At 37.9% G+C, this 26,638-nt stretch overlaps 1 long non-coding RNA gene across 3 annotated transcripts in view; it reads right to left on the bottom strand.

Annotated features, from left to right (window-relative positions):
* Positions 1-8,301: 8,301 nt before the first annotated feature.
* Positions 8,302-26,638, bottom strand: part of LOC140494371 (uncharacterized) — a 40,497-nt gene continuing 22,160 nt past the window's right edge. For 2 of the 3 annotated variants that reach the window (XR_011963934.1, XR_011963936.1), the window contains one exon: positions 10,013-10,141. This is a non-coding gene — a long non-coding RNA (uncharacterized lncRNA). Of the gene's footprint in view, positions 8,347-10,012; positions 10,142-26,638 lie in introns of those variants that run through there. The other variant, XR_011963935.1, reaches the window with a different exon arrangement.

The following is a 26,638-nucleotide window of genomic DNA, read 5'->3' as shown; positions in this document are numbered from 1 at the left end:
CTCCGCTATTGTCAAAGCATGTAAAATTTACATTCAATACGAATAGATGAATGGAAAACAAAAAAAACTCCAACAATTCATGAATGAAAAATAATTAGAAATTTAATTTGATCAAAGGTCATTCCAATATTTAGATGAATTGCAATTTTTAATAACAAATGTAGGTAATTAGCTGACTAATGAATAATTGGAAGTGGCATATGTTTACTTTACAGACGAAGAAAGTGACTTGGTTTCCCCCCTTGTAACACAGCAGAATAACAATGTGAATGTCCGAAATGTTTGAATCAAGCTCTTTCGAACAAAATACTGATCACTTACGATCACTTAGCTTTTCACTTTTAAGACCGCAACATTCTCAAATATTTTTTCAGGAATTTAGAACCAGCAGAACTATTTAATTTCTTTTCTTGGGAACCCGAAGAAGAGAATAAACAGCACATACTGTGAAAAAGTCATTCAATGCGAACATTCAACTGAAGACAATATTTCTTCTTTCAAAATATGTTCAACTTCCAAAAATTCAAAATTTATTGTCATTGTTGAATGAAACAATAAAGAGATGCTGATGCTTTTTCATTGGATTTTGTTGCATGAAAAATGCTTAAGTCTTAAGTGTTAGCATTGAAGTGAAATATATTTACATTAATACAACTATGTTTCAACAGGTAAAATAAAAATTAGTTGTTACAATGAATGAGAGATTGTACACTGCAATACATATGAAGAATTAACATGATTCAATATTTCAAAAGCACATTGCTGTGATGTCGATTGTATATTTACTAAGATCAGTAAACTAAGGAATAAAACATAGTAGCTAGCTTTACGTATTAAAGAAAAAATGAGACATTCAGTGATTATTGAACAAAATTCTTTTCTGAACTCCAAAATATATGCAATATACAAATTGTGAATTTCTTTCCACTGGATTCCTTGTAGAGATGGTACGTTGATTAATATTATAATCAAAGTGTCAGAATTAGGAAGAGAATTAATAGATCATGAAAATGAGCATGAAACTAAACAAACAATGAAGTCACTGCTGGGTGGTATATAAAGCGATTGTAATAATTGTGTCATTATTGTACAATGATGAATAATGTTGGAATTGAAACAACAAAAAAAATCAACACTTCTTTTCTTACAATGCAATGAAAGCAATAATCATTTTTTGGCATGCATGTTTGGAAAAAGCAGTCTTTTAATATGACATACAGTGAAGACTAACCTTTTTGCAAAATTGTAAGAAGTTCATAAATTCAAAATGTAGCGTTTGTTGAATTTGCAACAAAAATGGTTATAATTTGAATTGTCTCTTGCACACACACAACAGAAGAGGAGCTTAAAGATTGTTAGAATAGTTAAAAAAATGTTTCCAGTGTTCTTGTATTACAGTCAATATCCATGATAAATTAGAATAATTGTTTTAAACAACATAAATCGTCGTTAACAACTGAACTGAAATATAAGATATCAAATGCACTTACTGCATGGACGAGTAAACAAATGCTTACTGTTGTCATTAGTCTCAGGAACAATAAGATACTCAGGTTATTCCACTGAACAGTAATCAGCTGATGATGAATATCTTTGTGTCGCTTTATGTGCACTGTTTTGTGTGAACATTGACTTCAAGAAAATTGAGATATTTACATGAATTAGGAATAGATTGGTAATTGGGTGTTAAGGATCTTATTTAAGATTAGACTTTTTAAATAGTTGATAGAATTGCTGAGCAAAACACACTTCAGACATCATGCAATAAATGAGATAAGTGATTGTGAGAAACGAAGTTCAGTCACTTCAATAACTTCAGTCCGGAACAAGACCTGAATCAGTAGTATCGTTTATTACGCTGTTGCACGAGGGGTGTGGTGTCCACTGTCCACAAGGCACACGCACACACTGAATTTAATGAGTACACAATATTTATGTAATTCGTTTCTCTTCCCTCCTCCTATTGCTCCTCCCCTGTTTACAACTATTTCTAATCTAAACTGGCTGTTTATCTCTGAATTCATCCAGCCTGGTCCCTGACAAAATGTTTATCTCTGGCCTCACAAGGCCGTTTGACCACCTCCCTCTGTGGTCTTATTGTTATTTATCCTTCTTCACTGCCATCTATTTCCATGCTAACCAAAGCATAATTTCTTTTTATTCTTTATTTACACCGAGCCTTATGACCTGTTGATGGTGTTATTTTGTTCCTGCTGAAGCGGGAAACAGATGCTTGTAACTGTTTGTACAGGCATATCTAGCTTAACCTACACCCCTCCCCTCACAGCACCTTAACTATTTGTCTATAACATCTCCCATTATGTGCAGACACATTTCAATCTTGTATGCACATTTTAGCTAATACAAAAGCAATAATATATTTCCTTCACATAGTTTTCATTCTTGTTAACTCAGCTCTTGGCTGAAACAATTATACACTGGTGCGAGTTCATTTACCTTGAATAAACAATTATGATTGCAGAAGTAACACTGCTTTACATATATCCCACAGTGATAAATATGCAAAGTCAAATTTCAAATGAATGCACTTGGATATTTTCACAGCAGTTCAATCTCACATTCAATATAAATAGGTGAGTGGAAAATGAAAAACAAATTTCACACAATTCATAAACATCAATAATTAAAAATTGATAAATAAAAAGAATTGGCATTTGTTTATTTGACTGAACAAGAAATGTATTTTTTCTCCTCATTTTTATAGCACTGGAGCATCAAGTTCTATGTACTGTTTGAACTCAGCTCTTCAGAACAAAAGAAAATAAATTAATATCATTACTTTGTATATTTCATCTGTATGACTGCTACATTCTCAAATATTTTCCAACGAATATTGATTGAGTGGAATTAGATACATTCTGCTATTAGTGACCTGAAGAAAATTAATAGCAAATATTGGAATGAACAACAGATGGAAGCATATCTAGTATTAAATTGAAAGGCAATTCATTTGATTCTTAGATATTTTCTAACCAACATTCAGAGCTGCTCTGGCACAACTCTGTGCAAGGTGGGAATTGAAACTGTACCTCCTGGTCTGGTAACAGAGACACTATCAGAGCTGCACAACATTCCTTCATAATGTTCCCAACTAGGCTGGGCAGGTCTATAATAACATGCTCACTGTGGTTACTCAAGTGAAAAATAATCAGATGTTTATTGTGATAATTGGATTGTAATTAAATGGATGGATCCTGTGTGTAATGTACTTAAAATTAAATAGTAATTTATAATAATGATGGGAGTTAACAGATGTCTTAATTAAATATGATTTTTATGATAATTTGTGGAATAACAACTTGACAGATGTGCGATTACTGTAAATTGATAAATAAAAATGAATACAATCATTCTACATGTTCATAATAGTTTCTCATTTTATAAAATGCAACATAAACTTTGTTTGTTCTACACGTAAATTGGAACAAAATGATGACTTGGTCAGTCAATGTTACTATTCAGCTGAAGACAACTTTCATTGATTCTGAAAATGTCTAGTTTCTAAGAAGTCACCATTTCCCGTGAGTGTTTAATGAAACAAGAAAGATGTCAATCCTTTTTTTGTGTACTTCAAAAAAATTCATCGGAATTTAAATAATTTTGCACAAGAAAAATATTCAACTATTATTGTGATTAGAAGCACAATAAATGTTAACATTGAAGTGAATTAAAACCAAATCATTTCAGGAGTGTTTCCAAGTTTAAAATGAAAAGCAATATTCACAATGATTGAAAGATTCTACATTGCTAAGTTCTTGCAGTAGTTATTACATGGAACCATAATTCCACACTTACATCCTTTGCCAAATTGAACAATTATTTGATATGAGCAACAAATTGATTTTAAAACTACTATTAATGAATTTAAGAATAATGATTTATCTCATCTTACTATTCCACTGAGTAATGTGCAGAAATGAAGAGAAATATTGCAGTGTAAAGTAACTGGTGTTCTCTGAATATCAATGACTGTGATGACTGTGATCTTTCAAATGAGCAAAAGTCAGATATTTACAAAGGATGTCGCAAGGGTAGTTATTGGTCTTTTCTGGGTGTATTGGCCCGACCAAACAGGTTTTTATATTGTAGCATTCACAATAAGAAATATAGAAAATATTAATAACACATTAACTTAGACTTCGTAACAAGCACAAAGTGCTGTGTAATTATTGTAATTGTTCATTGTTTCTAGAATATTGATAGATAAATTAACTTAATATTTTGAAAGCACTTTGCTCTGACATCGATTGCGTCATAATTAAGATTGATAAACAGAAAATTAATATATAAAAAGTCGTTTTAATAATTCTAAAAAATACTCAGCAACAATTGACACCTTTCAGCATTGGGTTTTTTTTGTTGAGTCGTGTTTATTTTTTAAATTTTTCTCGTGATAAATGTTTAGACATCTATGTCAGAATAAGGAAGAAAATAATTAGACCAGGAAAGTGAGTACTATTGTGAACAAAAGGTCAAATAAATGACATTTGGTACAGAAAATTATTTTGCACAAAATGACTGATAATTATGTGATTATTGTTCATTGACAACTCATGCTGGAAGTAAAAGAAGCAGATTTTAACATTTCCAAAGCAGGTTTTTTTTTCTTATAATGAAATTAAAATACAAATCATTTTGTATTGATTTGAAAAAGTGTCATTTAATATGATATTTGAGATGAAGAATCGTTCTTTTTCCCCCAGTGTAGTCTTTTCAATAATTTAAAATTTAGTGTTATTTGAGCTAAAGAACAGATGGGTGTACCTACATTGATTTCTTGCGTACAAAAGAAGTAAAGTCAACAACATTTTTAAGTTTCGTAGAGTTAATGAGCAAAATGCATTGAAGCTGTCATGCATGAAGTGAGATAAGTGAGAGAGAGAGACAAATTAAATGTTCAAATGAACACGTCGATATTTTGAAAGCATATCAATCTTATGAATTATGTATTGGTGGATGGAAAATAAAAACAAATTCCTGACAATTCAAGAATGAATAGTAATAAGAAATTTAATTTGTTCAAAGCACATAACAATATTTAGATGAATTGCAATATTTAGTTACAATTGTAGGTGATCAACTGACCAATGAATAATATGAAGTTGCATTTGGTTATTTTGCTGAAGAGGAATTTTGACTGTTTAGTTTTTCATCTTTATAATACTGGAGGAAAAGGATTTATGTGCTTGAAATGTCTGAACTAGGTTCTTTCAAACAGAGAAAAAAAAATCAATGAGTATCATTTCTTAGACTCTTCCAACTTTAAGATTGCAACATTCTCAATTACTTTTTCAAGGAATGTTGAACTAGCAGATATGATACGTTTTATTAGTGACCTGAAGAAAATAAGTAGTAGATATGGGGATGATTGAAATGCACAGCAGATTGAAGTATATTTCATGTTGTTTTGAAATGCAGTTCAATCTATGCCAGGTATTTTGTCATGAATATTTTGAGCTGCTCTGACACATCTCTGCTGAATGTGGGAATTGAAATTATTCCTCCTGATCTTGTCGTAGAGACACTGTCAGAGCTCCACACGGACCCTTCATAATGTCCCCACCCCAGAAGGGTAGGACCATAGTCACATGCTAACTGTGGCAACACAAATGAAAATGAATCAGATGCTTATTGTAATAATTTTTATGGGAATTAATTACATATTTTCTGTGTGTAATGAACTGACAAAATGAATTAGTAATTTACAGTAAAGTTGTAACAAAGCAATAATGACTTTAATTAAATATGAATCTCATGATAATCCATGATAGGAAAAAAAGCCTAATCATTTGATCATTGTACACTGATGAACAAAAATCAATAAAATAGTTCCATATGTTCAAAGCAAGTTTTCACAGAATAAAAAGAAAATTAAAATGCTTTTGCAACATAAATGAATAGGAAAATAAATGAATTAGTCAAACAATATGACTATTCATCTGAAGACATCTTCCCTTCTTACCCAAAATGTTCAAATTCCCAAAGTTCAAAATGTACTGTGACTATTTCATGTAACAATAGAGATGTTAGTTCCTTTTGTTGTACTTCAAAACGTCACAAGAATTTTAAATGATTTTGTTCCATGAAAAATTATTAACTTTATAGTGTTTATAAATACAGTAAATGTTAGCATGTAAGCGAAACATAATTAAATCAATTCAACTTTTGCTAGGGTTAAAATAAAAAATGATATTTACAACACACACAGCAAATCTTTACAATATTTCATGCATGAGCCATAATTCCACAGATATACCCTGAACTATATTGAACAATGATTAGATAATAGCAGCAATTGGATTGTCAAAATTCTATCAGTTAATTTAAGAATACGGAGAAATCTTAGTTGATTATTTCACTGAACAATTTGGAGAAATGCCCAGGAATTATTCAAATGAAAAGTAATTACAGTTCTCTGAACGCTTCAGGCTGAGATTAGCGTGATCATTCAAATGAGCAATCATCAAATATTTACAATGAGGCATTGAATGGGAAGTCATTGGTTCCATTATGGAATCGTTCATCTGAACAGTAAATTGATTTTTATATTGTAGGGTTCGTACTCAGAAACAATTGATGCAATTAAAATGCGATTCTCACTATATTTGTTAGAAAGATTAACTCCAATAATTGTGCAATTATTGTAATGGCAGTGACTGGAAAAATAACATTATAATCTGAAAAAATAAATTGATTTAATATTCTAAAAGCACTTTGCTGTGATGATTATTGGATATTCATTAAGGTCGATAAACTGAGGAATACAATATAATGGCTAGCTTTATGTATTCACAAAAATGAGCCAGTTATTATTCAGCAGAATTGTTTTCGGGTCAAACATGCAGAATTACAAGAATGACATGTTACCATCCATTGGTTTGCTTCTTGAGACGTACTTTTAATTTATATACTTTTGATCATGACCAATGTTTCGACATTCCTGTCAGAAGTAGGAAGTTAATAAGTAGATAGTGAAAGTGCATATGACAGTGAACGTAAGATACAGGGAACTTCCATAATTTTGTGATGATTGTACATTGATAAATAACTTTGGAGTAAAAAAAGTAAATCAACATGTTCAAAGCAGTTTTTTTGCTCATAACAAATTGAAAATTAAAAAATATCCTTCTGCAGTGCACATGATTTGAAAACGCATCAGTCACCAGTCACAAAAAAACATCGGCGCGAGACAATAAGACCCTTATGAAGGGGATTCGACTCAACAGGAATTCGAGGACCTTGAACATCTTCATGTCGTTCTTGCAAAGATTTTTAAGGTGCAAGCTCAAAGTGTTTTCACCTACTGGTTGTACTAAACCAAAATACATCATTTTATTTTGCGATACTTCAACTGGATTGGAAATCTGCTATGTATGGTGACGTTAGCATCCTCGCTCATTTGTAATAAAGCATTGTTATTGGTTTTAGCGAAATATTTCGTGTGCAATTACTGAAGTGAAATGTAAGAAATCAAGTGCATTTATTGGATGGAACAGCTCACCAAATGTTTATTGTGGTTCTTGTTCTCAGAAACAATAAGATACTTACTCAGGTTTTTCTCTGAGCAGTAATTAGATGACCAGGAAGATAATTGTGTGGTTGTGTGTGCCGTGTTCAGTGAGCATTTTTTTTCAATTACAACTATATTTTAAGAATATAGGAAGGGATTAATAATCGTGTGTTAAAGATCTTAATTAAAGTCATATTTTCTTTTAAAAATTACGAGAATTCCTTTGTGCAACAATAATTTGGAGATCTCGGTATTGGACTAGGGTGGACAAAGTTAAAAATCACATGACACCAGGTTATAGTCCAACAGGTTTATTTATAAGCACGAGCTTTCAAGGCTATGGCTCTGTATCAGGTGATCTGGTCTCTTAGGAGAGACACTACTAGAGATACACAAGTGCCTTTCATTATCGTCCCAACAAGGAAGGTTGGGATTACTCAAATGAAAACTAACCAGTGTTCATTCCAATAATTGGGCTGAGAATTAATTAGACTGTTTCTGTGTAATGGACTGAGAATGAAATAGTATTTCACTATAATAATGGTACTAAGCACAAATGCTCTTACTTACAAATTAACATCAGATTAATTGGAAGAAAGATAAATCGACATATCATGAGCTTATTGTAAATTCATAAAAAATACAACTGCTGAATACGTTTAAAGCAGTTTTTCTTATAAAGAAAAAGATAATGAGAATGTTTAGCAGTCGGACGGAATCAGCAGAAAAGGTCATTCACTGTGACTATTCAGCTGCAGACATCTTCCCTTCCTTCCACAAATGTATAACTTGCAACAATTCCAAATGTATTCTGACTGATAAAGGAAAGAGCAAACACCTGTAAATTCTATTTTTTTGGTTATGAAAAAGTCACAAATTTAAATAATCTTACTGTGATCAGAATTACAATAAATCTTTGTGTTGAAGAAAAATATAATCAAATCAAATCAAAATATACGTCGATATTCACAATAATTGGCAGAGTGAACACTGCAATATCTTTCCATTAGTTGATGTACTGAGCCATATTTCCACTTTTCTATCCCTGACTGGATTGGTCAATGGTTAGATATTAGCAATAACTAAATTATTAATATGCTGTCAGTGAACTGAATATTAATGAGAAACTTCACATTGCTGTTTGAACGAGCAATGTGTCAAAATAAACAGCAATTATTGGTGAAATATCATTAGATATCTCTTAATCGATGAGGCTGTGATTACTTTGATTGTTGAAATGAGTAGTATTCCAATATTTCCAATGAGCATTGGATGGAAAATTGATACTTTTTGGTGTAGAGCTGAATTTTTTTTATTGTAGTATTGGCAGTAATAATCAATGGATTAAAGTATGATGTGCATCACACCTTACTGAATATTTTCAAGTTTTCTAACAGGTTTCTAGTCCAATCTTCAATTTAAAAAGGGTAATTTTGGCTCAGCACATCAGTAACTGCAAACATTTTCAACACATCTCCAAAGTTATTAATATTATAATTTCAAAAAAATCAAAAAATTACCTCTGTAAATGTCATTGACTCTATCTTTAGATTATAGTCAAGTTTGTTCTCTACTTATTTTCTTCCTATTTCTGACACCAGTGGCTAAATATTGATTAGATTAAATGTCATATGAGTGAGGTATTAGTTTTCTCTGAAAGATCTGTGCAGCACAGGAATGGGTCGTTTGGCCCGTAACATTGTGCTGAATATAATCCAAAAGAAACTCATCCCTTCTGCCTATCCTTGGTCCATATCCGTCCAAATTATCTAAATGAACATTAAATAGCCTTAATGTATCTGCCTCCACCACAAACCCTTGAAGTTCATTCCAGAGACCTACCACTTCCTGTGTAAAAAGTAAATGCCCCTCACATGCCCCTTGAACTTCCCCTCCCTACCCCCCCAACCTTAAATGCGTGCCTCATAGTTTTGACGTTTCAACTCTGGGAAGAAACGTCCTGACTGCCAACCCTACCTATGTATCCCATGATTGTATAGACTTCAATCAATTCTTCCCCTCAGCCACCGCCACTCCACAAAAAAGCAGCCTCTCCAAATCCAGGCAACATCCTGGTAAACGCCCTCTGTGCCATCTCCAAAGCCTCCATACCCTTCCTGAAATGTAGCGAACAGAAGTGAATACAATACTTTAAGTATGCCTTAACCAAAGTCTTACAAAGTTGCAAAATGATATCCTGACTCTTGTAACCAGTTCCCTGACGAATAAAGGCAAGCATGCTATTTGCCTTCCTTACCACCCTATCTACTTGCATGGACACTTTCAGGGAGCCATGGTCTTGAACGCCAACATCCCTTTGAACAACAAAGCTGTTCAGGGTCCTGCCATTAACTATCTACTTTCCCTTAACATTTGAGCTTCCAAAGTGTGACACCTCATACTTGTATGGATTAAGCTTTACCTTTAATTTCTCTGCCCATAGCTGCAGTTTATCTTTTTCGTGCTGCATTCTTTGACAACCTTCTACATTATTCACAACTGCACTGAACTTTGTATCATCTGCAAGCTTATTAACTCACCCAATTAGGTTTTAATTCATGTCACTTCTATATATTTGTATCGTAACCAGAAGGGTTCCAGTACAGATCCCTGTGGAAAAAAGACAGAAAATGAGGGAAATTTCTTGAATAAATGTGTTTTTTTCAATGACAAAACAATTCTGATGAATAATCTCTGAAGTTGTGATTTTTGTTTTAAATTAACCCAATATTTTAATTCTCAGTTTACTGATCTTAATGAATATCCAGTACAAACTGCTTTTAATATATTGAATCATTTGAAGTGTTGAGTTCTAACATTAATTATTATTTGATTGTCATTTCAATTCTCACACCATCATGAGATTCACATTTTAGTTGAATCCATTATTTCAGTATCACAATGAAATGTTAACATTCTTTTCAGGTCAACGCACCTGCAATCTTCCAGAGTTTTCTCACCCAACACTCATAGTAACTATCTCATTCTCTTACATTTGAATTCTCATATTAATGGAAGGATTATTAATCAGCCTTATCAATTAAGAGATGGCTAATTATTTTTCACTTCAATATTTCATTTTTTTTCAGATATACTGCACAATTACATTGCAATAAGGATTTTCTTATCAACCTTAAATTTGGTTTCAGCCATTTTAAAACTAATTATTGCTAATGTCTAACTGGTAATCATTGTTTAAATGCAATATATCCAGCTGTCGATGTGGAACAATGACTCAATACATCAACTGACAAACAATATTGCACTCTACGATCTCTTAATCTTAGCAAAATAATTTTCAGTATGGAAGCTTAGTTGGATTGAATTGGCTGTGAGCAAAAATACATTCTGAAGAAAGGTCACTGGACCCAAAGTATTAACACTGAATGCTTCCCACAGATGCTGCCAGACCTGTTGTGTTGTTTTCCAGCAATTACTGATTTTGTTTCTGAGTTCCAGCATCCACAGTTTTTTGCGTTCTTGTACTGATTGTATTTCACTTCAATGCTAACATTTCTATATTTCTGATTAATACAAAAGAGCTAACTATTTTTCACATTAAACATTATTTAAATTTCATGTTTCTTGTGTACACAAACCTGATTAACAAATGATTGATCTATTCTTTTACAATAAATCTTGAATTCTTAGAAATCACAATTTTGTGAAACTGAGGAAAGTTGTCTTTCGCTGAGTAGTCACGTTGAATGGCGAATGCTTTACTTCCAATTCATGTGCGTTACAAAGCAGGTCAATGTTAATTTATGTATATGAATAACTGCTTCAAACACATTGAATTATTTGATTATCATGAGAATTATATTTATTTAAGATCATTGCCGCTTCGTTCCATCATTATTAGAAATTAGGAATTCTTTTTCTCCATTACACACTGGAGCTGTCTAATACAATCCTAGTCCAATTATCACGATAAATATCTGAGCAGTTTTCCCTGTGAGTAACCACAGTAAGTATATGATCATAGTCCTGCCCTTTCTGCATGGGAACATTATGGAGGGGTCTGGTAAAGTCTGTACTAATAGACCATGAGGTAGGCATTCAATTCCTACCTTAAACAGAGATGTGTCAAAGCACCTCAGAGTTGATTAGAAAATATCTAAGTGTCAATTGAATTACTTTTCAATCCAACATTTTCTCAACTTGTATCTGTTGTTGATTATAATGGTCACAATATATTGAATTTATTTGCTTCAGGTCACTGATTAAAGTATGAATGTTATTAAGGTAAGGGGGAAAGTTTTAAAAGGCATCTGAGGGGCAACTCTTTTCACAATGCGTGTTTGGCATACTGAGATGAGATGTGACAGGAAAGGCAGCGGCTGGTACGATTACAACATCTAAAAGACTTTTGGACAGTTACATGGATAGAAAACATCCAGAGGGATATGGGACAAACACAGGAAAATGGGACTAGTTTAGTTTCGGAAACCTGGCCGGAATGCCAATTTGGGCTGAATGGCCTGTTTCCGTGCTGTATCAGTCTAACTTTCTACAATTCAAACTTGACTGTGATAGGTAAAGGAAAGCAAAAACGGGTATTAATTCTGTTTTGTCTCCATAAAAAAGTGACATGAATTTTAAATAATTGTGTCACATGAAATAGTTCACTCTTATTGTGATTAGAAATACAATGAATGCGAGCATTAAAGTGAAATAGAATTGAATTAATTCAACTGTGTTTCCATGGTTAAAATAAAAATTGATTTTCACAATGATTGTGAGTTTGTACACTGCAATATATTCACATCAGTTCATGTACTGAGCTATTATTACACATTTATACCCCTTACTGAACTGAACAATAGTTACACATTAGCAACACATAGATTTTTGAAAATATATCAGTGCACTTCAAAGAAGGAGATATTTAATGTTGCTATGTGACTGTGCAATGTGTAGACATGAACAGCAATCATTGCAGTGAAAAGTAATTACAGTTCTCTGAATTTATAAGGCTGAGATTACTGTGATTATTCAAACGAGCAAAAGTCAGTTTTCAAAGAATGTTGGGTGCAAAATCATTGGTTCCATTGTGGGATACTTGACCTGAAAACAATAGTATTGTTACAATGCATTAAATTAAAATATGGATCTGACTATACATGTTAGAAAGACAAACAAATTATTCTGTAATTATTATAAAGATAATGAATTCATAATAAATGTTGGAATCAGAACAAATAAGTTGACTCAACATTTTAAAAGCACTTTGCTCTAATGTTGATTAGACACCATTAAGCTCGGTAAATTGAAGACTAAAATCTAACAGCTGGATTGATGGATTGAGGACAATAAATGAGTCATTCAGTAATTATTGAAAAGAAATGATTTTTGCTCAAAATGCAGACAATACAGAAGTAATGTATTTCATTTAATTAGTTTACATGTAGAAACGTTTGTTTTTAAATTATTTAATTTTATCCTGATCGATGTTCAAACATTTGTGTCTGAATTAGGAAAAAAATAAGGAGATAACGAAATTTAATATCAGAGTGTCCACAAGATACAGTCCATGACATTTGATAGAAAAAGGAATTTGCATAATTTTGTAATTATTGAACATTGATAACCAATTAACTCCTCAGGTACTGAAGCAGTCCAACCCCAAGAACAACAAGATCTGGACAATATCCAGGTTTGGGCTGACAAGGGGCAAGTAACATACATCCCACACAAATGCAGGCTGTGACCATCACGTATAAGAAATGACCTAACCCCCATCACTTGACATTCAATGCTGTTACCATCACTGAACACCCACTATCAACATTATCCTGGGGATAATCATTGATCAGAAACTGAATTGGTCTCACTACACAAACACAGTGGCTACAAGAGTAATTCAACTCCTGGCTCCTGAAAGCTTACCCAACAGCTACCAGGCACAAGTCAGGAGTGTGATGGAATACTCCCCACTTGCCTGGGTTAGTGCCGCCCTAACAACACTCAAGGAACACATGGCCACTTCCATCTCGAAGGACAAAGGCAGCAGCTAGATGGAAATACAACTACCTTCAAGTTCCCCTCCAAGGTACTAACGCACCCTGACTTGGGAATATATGGCCATTCCTTCACTGTCGGTGGGTGAATGTCCTGGAAATCCCCACCCCAATGGCATCGTGGGTCAACCCACAGCAGGTAGACTGCAGCGGTTCAAGAAGACATCTCAGCACCAATTTCTCAAGGGTAACTAGGGACAGGCAAGAAATGCTGGGCCCAGCCAGTGACAACCAAATAACATCAAATAAATATTAAAATAATGTCTGCAAGATCAAAATAGCTCCAACTCTGTCCTAGCTACAATCTCTACCTCTTCTTATTGACAATGATAAAAGGTTACCTTGCTCCACTTTCTCCTCAGTACAGTATTCCCCCCAGCCCTCTCTTATACCAACCAGCAGCATTTCCATCACCAGCAGCAACTCCACTTCAAATATTTTGTCAGTAACTTTTCATTAACTGGTTACTTCAATTACAATGCAATCTCTACAAACAGACCAAGTACCTTTTAGGCAACAACAAATTTTCTAACAACTTTTCTTGATCTCTCTCTGCCATTCTTTTTGGTTATATGAGGTAGGGAGGGATTGGATCACCACAGTGATGTAAGATATATGGAACACAGTGAGACAGGAAAGCTAGTATGGCTACGTTGACTCTTAGACCCCACACAGTGGAACAACACATTCACTGCATAATGAACACAACACAACATTTCAACCCGGCGTGACAGTAATAAAATGTGGATCGGTTGGACAGGCTGGATTTGTTTCAGCCGGAGTTTGGGAGAGTGAGTGGTGAAATGACTGAAGTGTCTAAGATCCTGAATGGTTTGTTAAGGAGGACGTAGAAAGGATGTTTCCTCCTGTGGGTCATACGTGAACTCGAGAGAACTGCTTTAAAATTAGATTCACCCTTTCAGGACAGAGATGAGGAGATTTATTTCCTCTCAGAGGGCTGTGCAACTTTGGAACTCTCTGCCCCAGAAGGTGGGCTCAATGAATATTTTTAAGACACTGGTTGATAGGTTCTTGTTAAGGGATGTTGGGGGAAGATGGAACACAAATCACTAACAGATCAGGCCTGGCCTTATTGAATGATGGAGTGGACTTGAGGGGCTGAAACTGCTTCTTTCTCACATGACACAGGACTAAGAGCTTTGTTGAAAATTCCTTCACTGGATGTAGGTGCCACCGGCTATGGGCAGAATTTATTACCCAGAGGGCAGGTAAGAGTCAACCACATTGCTGTGGGTCAGGGGTCACATGTAGACTAGATCAGGTAAGGATGGCAGCTTCCTTCCCTAAAGGACATCAGTGACCGAGATGGGTTTTTCCTGACAATCGAGAATAATTTCATCAATAGACTCATAATTCTAGATGATTATTGAATTCAAACTGCTGAAACTGACTGACCATGTGGCTGGCAGTGAATCCAACACAAGTGAATGAAAACATTGCTCAGAGTCTGGTTCTGGAACATTCAATACAACCAGGAAATGGAAAGTGAATACTTAATTGAAAACAAGGCCACTGCTCTGTTAGAGAAAAAAATCAATGTTCAGTTACTGAACATTATTGACTCACAGAATATGCGAACCTGCAGAATCACAGTAAAAGGGAAAAGTAAACAACATTCTTGGCAAAGCCAGAATGAACCAACTGCTTGTATGAAAACAGCTCAGAACAAAGGGGCTGAATCCCCCACAAACTGACAAATCAGATTTGTAGATAGAGATTGGAAATCTTTAGAAAAAACTCTTTCCTGCTGATGGTGTGTGCTAGAAACAATTCTCAGTGTGAACTGCCACTTATTTCTCCTCACAAAAGGAGGTGTGTTGCTCACTTACAGACTGACTTACAGACAAAGGAAACCTGATCAGGAACTCACAGGTTAATTAAGCTATTAGTGACAGACCATTGCACACAACAAGAGCTTAGACCACAACAGATTCTAGTGAAACCAACAGTGCAAAGAAAATGGCGAATTAGTATTTATAATCATGCAGCCTCTCTCAATTAAAATAATCCCAGTAAACTTCTCAACATTTTAAAACTATTAATATCAATAAATATGTATTTATTTCCATTCCTAATTTCCTCCAAAAAATGTATCTGATTATTCTCTTCAAAATATATTTTAAATGGTGTATTCCAAATCACAATTAATTTCCAATTATTCTTAGAGCAAAACAACTTGCAAACTAAGATAGTTTTCATGTCAATAATGACACTGGAAACTTTGTTATGTAGTTCAACCAAATTTCCAAATATTGTTTTGGTTCATTATTGCAGTGAAGCTAAAATTAAAGTCTATTTATTTTCTCTGATACCCTTCCATTACTTTATTCCCTTATAACAATGCCCATGGTGTAATGGGTGACAAACATTAAATAAAATTGAATTTTCATTGCAAGAACTTGTACAAAATATCACATATTATTCAGTTCATTCATTGTCGTTGATTATCTGTTATTTTCATTATTTGATCACGTCAAATTCACTTAAATAATCAAACTGGAATTTTCACCTCTATAAATATGTAAAGTGAATGTCAAATTATTAATATTTCAAGTAAAACCAAATTCACATTTTGCTCTGTTTTATTCCAGGAATGACAGGATGTGTTACATTATTATGGGAAACAGGAACAAGTGAAGGTGGTGGCTCTCAGACGTGAGGCCTTAAAGCCAAAAGGCCAGGTGGTAGTTACAGTGGGGGAGGTACCTAGTGCCCCGCTCTCCTCAGAAGGCAGTGAGGATGGTGACACTGACTGGAACGGGTTAGATGATGAAGCACCCACGTATGGACAGAGGGACGGCAATGGGTGGGATGACCCACCGCCCTATAAGGTCCAGAAGGCTGTGTCTGTGGCACCACTGGGCATCAAAGCTCAACTTAGACAGTAGGGAGCAACAAAGGGAACTGACAGAAACCAAACCTGAACCGTTCACCCGCTGAATAACAGATGTTGGTGAATGAACACCAGCCTGATAGAGAAATGGCAATAATGGGCCTTATTGGGACAATATGGATGAATTAGTAGAGGTACACAGTCTCACCGAAGATGATGCACGGACCCTCCCTCGGCCTAAGATGCCCTGAAGTGTACAGCAGAAACTGTCCCTGCAATGAGAGGATGGGGTGTGAGCCGGTTCCCCCCAGAGTTCAGCTGATCCATGGCACCAGGCATTTACAGATATTACAGGGACACACTGGGGAGGGGACAGGCTGAATGGGCTAAAATAACCTTGGTGACTCAGGGAGCCAAGGGTAATATCGAGGATCATACAGAGAGGAAGCCTGAAGTGTGTAACAACCACGGGGATCACCAAACCCCAAACTGTGATGATGAATTTAATGATGTGTTTGATGTATTTAAAAGATGACATGGGACCCTATTTAACTGTAATTATAAACATGGGACTCTCAGTGGGAGATAATTCAAACCACATTCTGAATTGGGCCATGAGAGCTGAGGCAAACACAGAAACACAGGGGAATAGCGGCAGTACAGGGAGGGTAATCAGACCCACAATGTTACAAGGGAAGCAGGAAAGGGCACAGAGACATGGAACGGAGGCACAGAGAGGGAGGTTGTTCATATTGTAAGTGGCCTGTGTTCATGTAGGTATATGCATATTCCATGAATATTCATTGACGAGCTGTTAAGGGGCCAACACTTGCATGACTCTAACACCGGAGCATCTTTGTCAGTTACCGATAAGCATTTACCCTTCACCCCCTAAATTACTAAAATGAGAGCAGTCGGAGAGGGAACCTGGGAAGGTGCATGAAGCAAACCTGCCCCGATGTCGACCAGGAGTATGACAAAATATATTCAGATATGGAGGTGTGAAACTCAAGAAGGGACCATTCTGGGAGTTGCTCCTATTTATTCTAAAATGGCAACTATTGACGTCAACACCCGAATTTAAACATGGGGATGCTCCAGCCAGGACTGGGACAGAAGGAAAAGGAGAGGCAACCTCTCCGGAGTAGCTACATTGCAGGGAGACTGGGAGAGTCAGAGAATCTGGTGGGTTATAGCTCAGACCCACTCAGCGGTGTGCGTAACTCAAACAGGAAAGTGGGTTGTTATCTATCGACCCTGTAGAGATTGAGGGCCCTCTCACTCCCCACACAAACGGGATCTCATCAAAGCTGGGGCTGAAGAGGCAGTAATTGTGACAGTGATAGATTGACAGAAACTGGAAATAGTCTTGGTCCATACCTTTGGACATTAAATGGCAGAAGAGAGTGGTGTTTACTGACCGAGGAGAACAGTCCGCCAGGATATATTACCTCAGGGATCCCGCAATATTCCAGTATATCCCACCGATGTGTGTTTGATGGATTTAGTCACACTGATCTTACCAAGACCTCATCACCTCAAGCAGTGAGAAAGAAAATATCCAGATATTATAGAGTATTGGATCAGGTTAGCCAGGCCAGGCTGAAAATTAACGCACAGAGAGTGCAACTGGGAAGGTAGGGAGAGACGGAACTGGGACATCATATTGGGGAGATCAAATCAGGAAGGGAGGGGGGACAGTCCCATCGGGAACAAAAACTATGGTTATAAAAATATCTACCCACATCAGGCAAACTTTAGGATTGTTTAATTATTGTGGGAATTTTGTTTTGGAATTATCCAGAAATAGAGAACCATCAGGAGCCCTGGCAGAAGCGCGGACATTAACCAGGGGTGAGGGAGGCAAAATGCACACAGTCAGCATGCCTTTGGTATAGTTCATGACTGAGCTCGGTGAAGGTATATCACCCTGTCTGGGGGCCACATTGAGCATGAAGAACAGGTAAGAGAGTTAGTGGAAGCAGCAATAATGAAGATTAGAGCTCACAGGAAAGTAGAAACTCCACACCAACGGGGTAGTTGGTGAGCATGGGTGAGCATACTTACTGAAACAGTGCAGACATTTGAGGAGGATGCAGTGGCAGTAGCTACAGAAGCGAGAAAGGAAAGTTTAAAGACATTTGCAGAAACAGTCCCATAGCAGGAGAAACAGGAATGGGAAAAGGGTGGGGCAGTAATAGGACATCCAGCAGTGCCACTGTTTCAGACAAACATTATGAAAAACATATCATGGGATGGCCCATATTAAGCAGGATAAAATGCAATATTGGATGATCACTTACAGGGGTGTTCTGGAACAAGAAGGTTTTGTCGAAGGGGTGTAGTCTGTACACAGTGTGAGCCAGGGAAAACAATCAAGATAAAATGGAGGCAGCAGCAGGGACCCTGGGGCTCACGGGAACAATTACAGATGGATTTTACATACACCCCCATCCCAATCCCAGGGAAGGAAATCCTGCTGGGTCTTAATAAACAGGTTTACTCAGTGGGTGGAAACATTCCCCTGCAGGTTCTGACCAAGGGACACATGCGACAGGAATCGAAGTTAAGCAGCTCTGTGGCTTGTTTGGTACTGAGCAGAAATACCATCTCACATCCCACCCCCAGAGCTCAGGGACAGGAGAAGGAATGAAGCTGACACAGAAAGCTAGTCTGACTAAGGCCCTGACAGAGACAGGCCGGGATGGGTTAGTGTACTCCCCACAATCCCCACAAACCCCAGCAAAGGGAACTGAGCAATCCCCCTTTGAATTTGGACTATGCAGCTGCCAGAGGGTATGGGAGTGGGAGGGCAGGAGATGTACAATGGCAAGGATAGGGTTAAACAATTTGTGAAAGAACTGACAAAGCAACTGCATGAGCTGAGAGGGGAAGTTGCAGACGGACAGAGAATCAGAGACTGGGAAAGGGAGTTCATAAATATCCGAGCTGACATCCCGAACCCAGGAGATCGGGTCAGGGGGGGAAATATGAGTGGAATGTATGAAAGAAACACATCCAAATGATGGACATGGCTGGGGGATCCACAGAATTCCAGAGAAGGAGCTCTGAATAAACATTGGTCGTGCTGCTCAGCACAGAACTCAAGGCTCCTCTTTGATACTTCTCCCAGTAACAGTTGTGCAGGGGTATGTTGGTGGCTGGAGGTCTGTGAGCAGTGCCTCTGTTCCACAAGGGTCAGAGCTGGGACATCTGTTGTTTGTAATACATAGAAATGATTAGCCTGAAAATGTAAAAGATTTAATTAGCAAGTTTGTAGATGGCACAAAGTGAAGAAGTTGTGAATCGTGAAGAATGTTGTCAAAGGAAACATCAAGGACGAGATCAGTTGGAAGGTTATGCGGAGAAATTGCAGATAGATTTTAATTCAGACAAGTGTGACGTGATGCGTTTTGGGCGGCTCATTGTAAGAAGAATGTATACACTAAAAGGAAGTGCTCTGAGCAGCATTGATATACAGAGGGATCTTCAGGTGCAAGTTCACAGCTCCCTGAATGTGGTGAAGGAGGTGGATGGCAGGCTTGCCTTCTTCTGTCAGGGGACTGAATATAAAACTGTCATGAGGCCACCTTTGGTGGATTGTGGGCTGTGTTGGGCACCGCATTATAAGGAGGATGTGGAGGCTTTGGAGAGGGTGGAAATGGGTTTACCAGGATGTTGCCTGGATTGGGAGAGGTTGGAAAATCTTGGATTGTTGTCTTTGGAAAGTCAGTGGCTGTGGAGTGATCCGAGAGGCACAGAGTGAATAATCTGAATCTTTTTTCAAGTGGAAATTACCAATTCCACAGGCCATAGATTTAAGGGGAGAGGGGGCAAGTTTAAAGGAAATGAAAACCGAAAGAACAGCAGATGCTGTAAACCAGAAAGAAAAACAGAGGTTTCTGAAAAAGCTCAGCAGTTCTAGCAGCATCTGTGAAGAGAAATTAGTTAACATTTCTGAGGAAGGGGGACCGGACCCGAAACATTAACTGATTTTTCTTCCCAGATGCTGCATGACCTGCTGAGCATTTCCAACAACATCTGTGCAAGTTAAAAGGGAGTTGTGTCAGACAAGTTTCTTATGCAGGAGGTGATCAGTGACTAGGATGTACTTGCCTGAGAGATGGTAAAAGCAGAAACAATCACAATGTTTAAGAGGCATTTGGACAGACAACTAAGCAGGTATGGGTTGGCAGGGATACGGATCATGTAGAGACAGATGGAATCATGATCCACACAGACATGGTGGGCCGATTATTCCGGTGCTGTACTGTTCTGTTTTCCAGAGGGGAGAATGTGTGGAGCGAGAGATAATATTTTGAGTATAATATGTCTCTTCTTTAGAACACACAGTAAGTTGATGCATTTTGAGAGAAGCAATGTCGAAAGGGAATATATATTTGAATGGCACAGACATAGAGAGCAGGACAGCAGGAATGGGGGATAATGTGTACAAATCCTTAAAGGAGAGAAAACATAAAGTGTATTGAATAAACTTATAGGATGCTGGGCTTCATTAATGCAGGGAATGATAACATACTCATGGAAAAGATGCTGACCATTGACAAAGTTCTAGTTAGGTCATAGTCAATCATTGCATCCAATTGTGGTCAACAGATTCCTGGTCAGGATGAGGAAGTTAAAATACCACAGAGGGGCCTGTTCCATACTTTGCTTCTCTTTCAGAATGCATTGGCGACTCAAGGGTTAAACATTCTCCTGCCAAAGGTCTTCCTGCCGTAATGTAAGAGTACAAGGCCTGTACTCTTCCAATACAATCTGAACACCTCAGTAGGGGTGAGGCAGACTGTATCTTCGAAATAGAACCTCTTGGAGCCACACATGTGGATTCCACCATAACCCCAGATCGAGCAATTTGCCCTTTCCAGACAAGACGGAGAGCCCTGGGCACAACCCTGTTAAACTGCCTCCTGCTCCCATTGTCTTACCTCCCCTCCATATTAGCATAGGTAAGTGAATCTCCCATTTACTGAAGGAAGAACCCTTCTGCCTTCATCTCTTCCCATCAACACACAATCATGGACAATACAATAATCAGTTTCTGTAATCCATCACACATTATCACAGGACATTGGCATTCATCAAGCTTTGTAAATTCATAATTACCAGCTTTAAACTATGTAATGGCAATCGCCCATGTGACTGATATGCCTTTGTCTAATTCTTATTAAATATACTGTCTCTGTGGGTAAGGCAGAGATTCGTGAAGATGAGTCTGTACAAGTAGACACTCGGCTACTTTATGAGATGCTTTGAAATTCTTTCCAGCTGTCCAATAATAAAGCTACTGCTGTTGTACAGAAAACTTGTGTCGCCTGGATTTGTGGAACAAAACAGACATTAACAAGGAAGGATATGAGTGATCTTCAGGATGTGGGGTACAGACTTACTGGAATGGTTCACTGATGAGGAAAATACAGTCACTGGATTGATTTGAAGAGATTGCTACTTTCTTTGAAATAAACAAGTTAAATTTATTTTTGAAAAAGCCGCATAAGATTATAACAGACCTAGATATAGCAGACAAAAATATCTGTGTTTGATAGGTGATGGCACAAGAGTTAAGGTCAGATGTAAGGTTTTGAGGCAGCGGGAGATGATCAAGTGTTTCTGCTGACTGTATTGGCTGGAAATATGCAGAACATGCTGCCTATTACAGTGGTGCAAGTAGAGAAGATCAATGAATGATAAAAACAATTAGATCAGTTCTGAGGGAACTAAACTTGCAGAGTTTGGGGTACGTAGGGGGAATGAGAATATGGGATTCTGCTACAGAGAGCCAGCTTGGATTTGATGGGCCTCTTTCTGTGCTATAATGCATTATATTTGGACTTGCTTAACTTGCTCTGGTCACCGATTAAGTTGTCATTGAGGTAAATCTGCTCAGTGTTCCTACACAGACCAATACAGGCTGTCCCTCCACAGCAGGAGGTAATGTTTACTGCGTTATACTGGGTTCTTGGGGGTGGGGGGGGGGCTAACGGTGTGTGTAACAGTCTGCTAGCTTATCTGAAATGGCAAAACATCAATTTAGCCACACTAGGGATCGACGCTGGAAATGTGGGGAATGCCAGAAGGGAATTCTTTACCCATCCCACCTGGAAACTGGCCAAACCAGTCAGACTGGGGAGAAGCTGTTCACCTGCTGTGTGTTTGTGTGTGTGTGTGTGTGTGTGTTTGGGGGGGGGGGGGGGGGGGAGAGGAGGGATTCACTCAGGCATCCACCCTGCTGAGACACCAGTCAATTTACTGATAGCCACAGTTGAAGGATTTTTTTTCTCTCTTATTCACACGAAGTAATGATCAATGGTTTTGGCAGCTCATAAAGTTGTGCACATTGAGATCTTAGCTTTGGAAATGTTAACATTGTTGAACATGTACAGATTCACACTGGGTAGAGACTTTTATTTTCCTTTGTTCATTCACAGGATGAGGGTGTCGCTGGCCCGGCAGCATTTACTGCCCATCCCTAATTGCCCAGAGGGCAGGTAAGAGTTAACCACATTGCTGTGGGTCTGAGGTCACAATGTAGGCCACACCAGGGAAGGATGGCAGCTTCCTTCCTGAAAGGGCATTAGTGATCCAGATGGGCTTTTCTGACAATCGATTAATGGTCATCATTAGATTCTTAAATTCCAGAGTTTTTTTAATTGATTTCAAATCCCCCCCATCTGCTGCAGCAGGCTTTGAACCCAGGTCTCCAGAACACTATCTGGGGTTTTAGATTAACTGTCTCACGACAATACCACTAGACCAATACTTCCCCACATCGCTGTCCATCCGCACAGAGTGAACAGGGATTTTCTAGTTCATTAGAACTGGGTAATCACACATACGTTTGCTCAATGATTGCAGGAGTTGGATGTTAATTGGCTATTGACACCCATCTCTGAACCATGTATTCTAGGGTTTGTTTCTATTGTCTTGTTATCTTTTGGGGATAAAAACAGTTTCAATTAGCTTTCTGTTAAATGCATGGCAATCAATTCTTTCTCACAACTCTCAGGCAGATTAGTTTCTTTTGAAGGGCTCTCCATCTCCCCAACCTCCTCCATCCTCACCCCCAACAGTACAATAATCTCACAGAGTCTCTTTGTGACTATGAATGAGACAATCTGATCAGCTGCTTCTTTCCCTACTCCTATGTCAAGTTGGTTCTTAATCTCCCCTTACTGCAGTTGTGATCCTGCATCATTGTACAGTGCTGCTCGTATTTCATGTCTTGGCCTATCAGTATTCATGATACTGCATGTAGTATATGGGGCCAACAGTGTAAGAGTTTAGCCATTTCCTTCCAACAACAGCAGTAGAATTGTACTCCAACAAAACTTACAGAATCACGGCACAGCATATTCCCCAATTTATCTCTTACCATCAAACCAGAGTATCAATCCTCATTCAACTGAGAGAACTCAGGAGGGCATGCCAGGAACAGCAGCATGAATACCTAAAAATGAGGCGTTACCCTGATGAAGTTCCCATAGAGGACTACTTATGTGACAAACAGCATAAGCAGCAAGTGATAGACAGAGTGAAGCAATCCGGGAAACAACAGAACAGATCTAAGATCTGCAGTCCAACCAAATCCAGTTGTGAATGAAGTCAGAGCACAGCTGGAGTTCTGAGGACAGTTCTCTTCAAGATATTAACCAAGAAGAATGTCAGACTAGATTAATGATCATCAAACTCAAGTCCGTTTGTCATTCATATATTTACAATCAGTGTTCAATTCACCAAATGTAGCTGAAGGTAAAGATAATCTTCAAGTGATTGTAACAGTGGAGACATCTGAATACTTGATCAGCAACTTAAAGCCTGTTGTGTTTAGATAGTAATAATTTTAAAGAGATTTTTAAAAAGTAAGGTAACTTGGGTGTAACGGAAGAAGTTGATTGGTAGGTAGCTGATAATCTTGTTTTCATCTGAAGTCAATTTAGGTTTAGTTAACAAATAGACACATGGTAGGGAATCCCAGCCCCATGGAGTGCACATCCAGTTCCAAGTGGGAAAAACAGGACACTTCTTGTGTGAGCGACAACCACAAGAACACGGAGGTGACATGGGAAATGTCAGGAACACTCGTTTGACTGCGGTTAAAGTACTGCACACACTTCTGATCCCCACATTCCAGGGTTAATGTGATCACACCAGAGGGTACAGAGGAGATTGATCAGAATGTTTCTACAATTGGAAAATTTCTGCTCTGAGGAAAGGTTGGATAGACTAGGGGATGATTTCCGAGGAGGATGAGCTGAGATTTAATTGAAGTGATAAAATGCTGAGGAATCCAGATTGAGGGGATAGGAAAGAGCTATTCATTAACTGAGAGGTCAGAAACTGGAAGATTTAGATTGAAACTAATTCCCAGAAAGAAGGGGAGAGGAGAATTCATTTCACTCAGAGATGGTGGGGAGCAGGAACTCATTGATGGAGTGGCAGAGGCAGGAACCAGCATCACATTAGAATAAAAGGACATGGATGTAACTGAGATGCTGGAACATGCAGGGCTGTGGACTAAAGTCTGCAGAATGGGATCATTGTGATTGATTTGACATTTCTCCAGAATATTAAACTCAAGTCCAATTTGAGAATTTATGAACATCATCCGACCTGAATTCCAAATGTCAGAATAAATTTATCACAAAATTACAGCACAGATCGAGGCCACTTGGCCTATCCTGCATGTGTTGGCTGTAATAGAATGACCCAGGCTTTACAGCGTTCTGTACTCACCAATGAGAACAACAATTTCAGATTGTGTACTCTGCCCAAAATGTGGTTATAATCTGTTTTTTCAATGTATTTCTTTGACAGCTGCTCACCTTGTTTCCTGGTTTCTTTCCCAGCCTTAACTCCATTCCCCATGGCCTTGAGGGACTACCATTTCTGCAATTCAATCTCTCCTGCCTTCCCCCGTGTGACAGACTGTCTTTTTGTCCTTGTCTCACTCCCACCTTGCTCACAACCTGTTACATTTCTGATGGTTCCCAGATCTCTGTGACTTCACTGCGCCCCTGGGTCAGGGGCACGAGTTTTGAATTCTCTTCCTCATGAGATAATGGGAAATCTTTCTGGCTGCAGTTTCCCCCAGATTTTATTTTGAAAAAGAAAGAGGATTTGCGTCAGAGTCAAGTATTTGTGAGCCTTCATCCACAATCCTGAGCACTTAGACATAATATGTGACTCTCCCACAGATGTGCCAGTTTGATGGATTGGCCGTGCTAACATGGCCTGTAGTGTGTAGGTTAGATGGGTTGGGTTAGCCATGCTAAATGTGGGGTTATGGAGGTAGGGTGGGACAGCAGATCATTGCAGACTCGATGGACCGAATAGTCTCTTTGTGCGCCTAAGGGATTCTGTAATTCTAACTAGTTAGGAAAATGTGACAACAATCACAAGTCCAGGTTCATTCAACTCAGGTACACATGCTGCCTTTTGTGTTTCTGTGTGTGCCCGTAGTGTTAGGTAAGGGGTAAATGTAGGGGTATGGGTGGGTTGCGCTTCGGCGGTCGGTGTGGACTTGTCCACAGTCTCCAGGATTGTGCAGACTCAGTATATCAGCCATGGGAAATGCAGTGTTACAGAGGTGGAGTGCTCCAGGTGGGATGCTCTTTGGATGGTTGGTGTGGTTTGATGGGCCAATGGTCTCCTGCCACACAGTTGGGATGCTATTCGATGATTGAGGATAAAGCAGCGTGTCCTTGGAGAGGAGCATGTGGTATGTATCAATGCTCTTGATGCCTTTAGATAGAGGTGGGCATCGCAGGGGATACAGTGCTTTATCTCCACTGCTGCCCCCTCACCCCTAACTCTACTTTGATTTGGTCCCTTCCCAATCTGTCATTTGTAATGGTTTGCTTTGCCCGTAATGGGCTTTGTTTGTAAATATTCAATTGGTTACACGGGTGGTTTACTGCTTGTGATTATATATTAACAAAACCTAAAATGGTGAAATGATGAACGTGGGAAGGTTGCTCAGCTGTGTGTGATAACACGTCTGGGTCGGAGAAATGGGGGAAAATGAACACTTCACAGCTCAAAGAAGGAGAACTGAAAAGCAGTTAAATCAAACCAAAGGTTCAGACAGGGAGGGAATATTTCCCTGGAGTTTGAGTAACTGGAAAGAGATGGTGTCCGGGAATAGACAGGATTTTGTTTTACAGGGCGTTTGAAAATTTTAAAAACTATTAGTTTCATTTCTTTTAGTTTTAT

Source organism: Chiloscyllium punctatum, chromosome 24 (assembly GCF_047496795.1).
Source record: "Chiloscyllium punctatum isolate Juve2018m chromosome 24, sChiPun1.3, whole genome shotgun sequence".
Lineage (NCBI taxonomy): Eukaryota > Metazoa > Chordata > Chondrichthyes > Orectolobiformes > Hemiscylliidae > Chiloscyllium > Chiloscyllium punctatum.
This window is presented reverse-complemented; position numbering and strand designations above follow the sequence as displayed.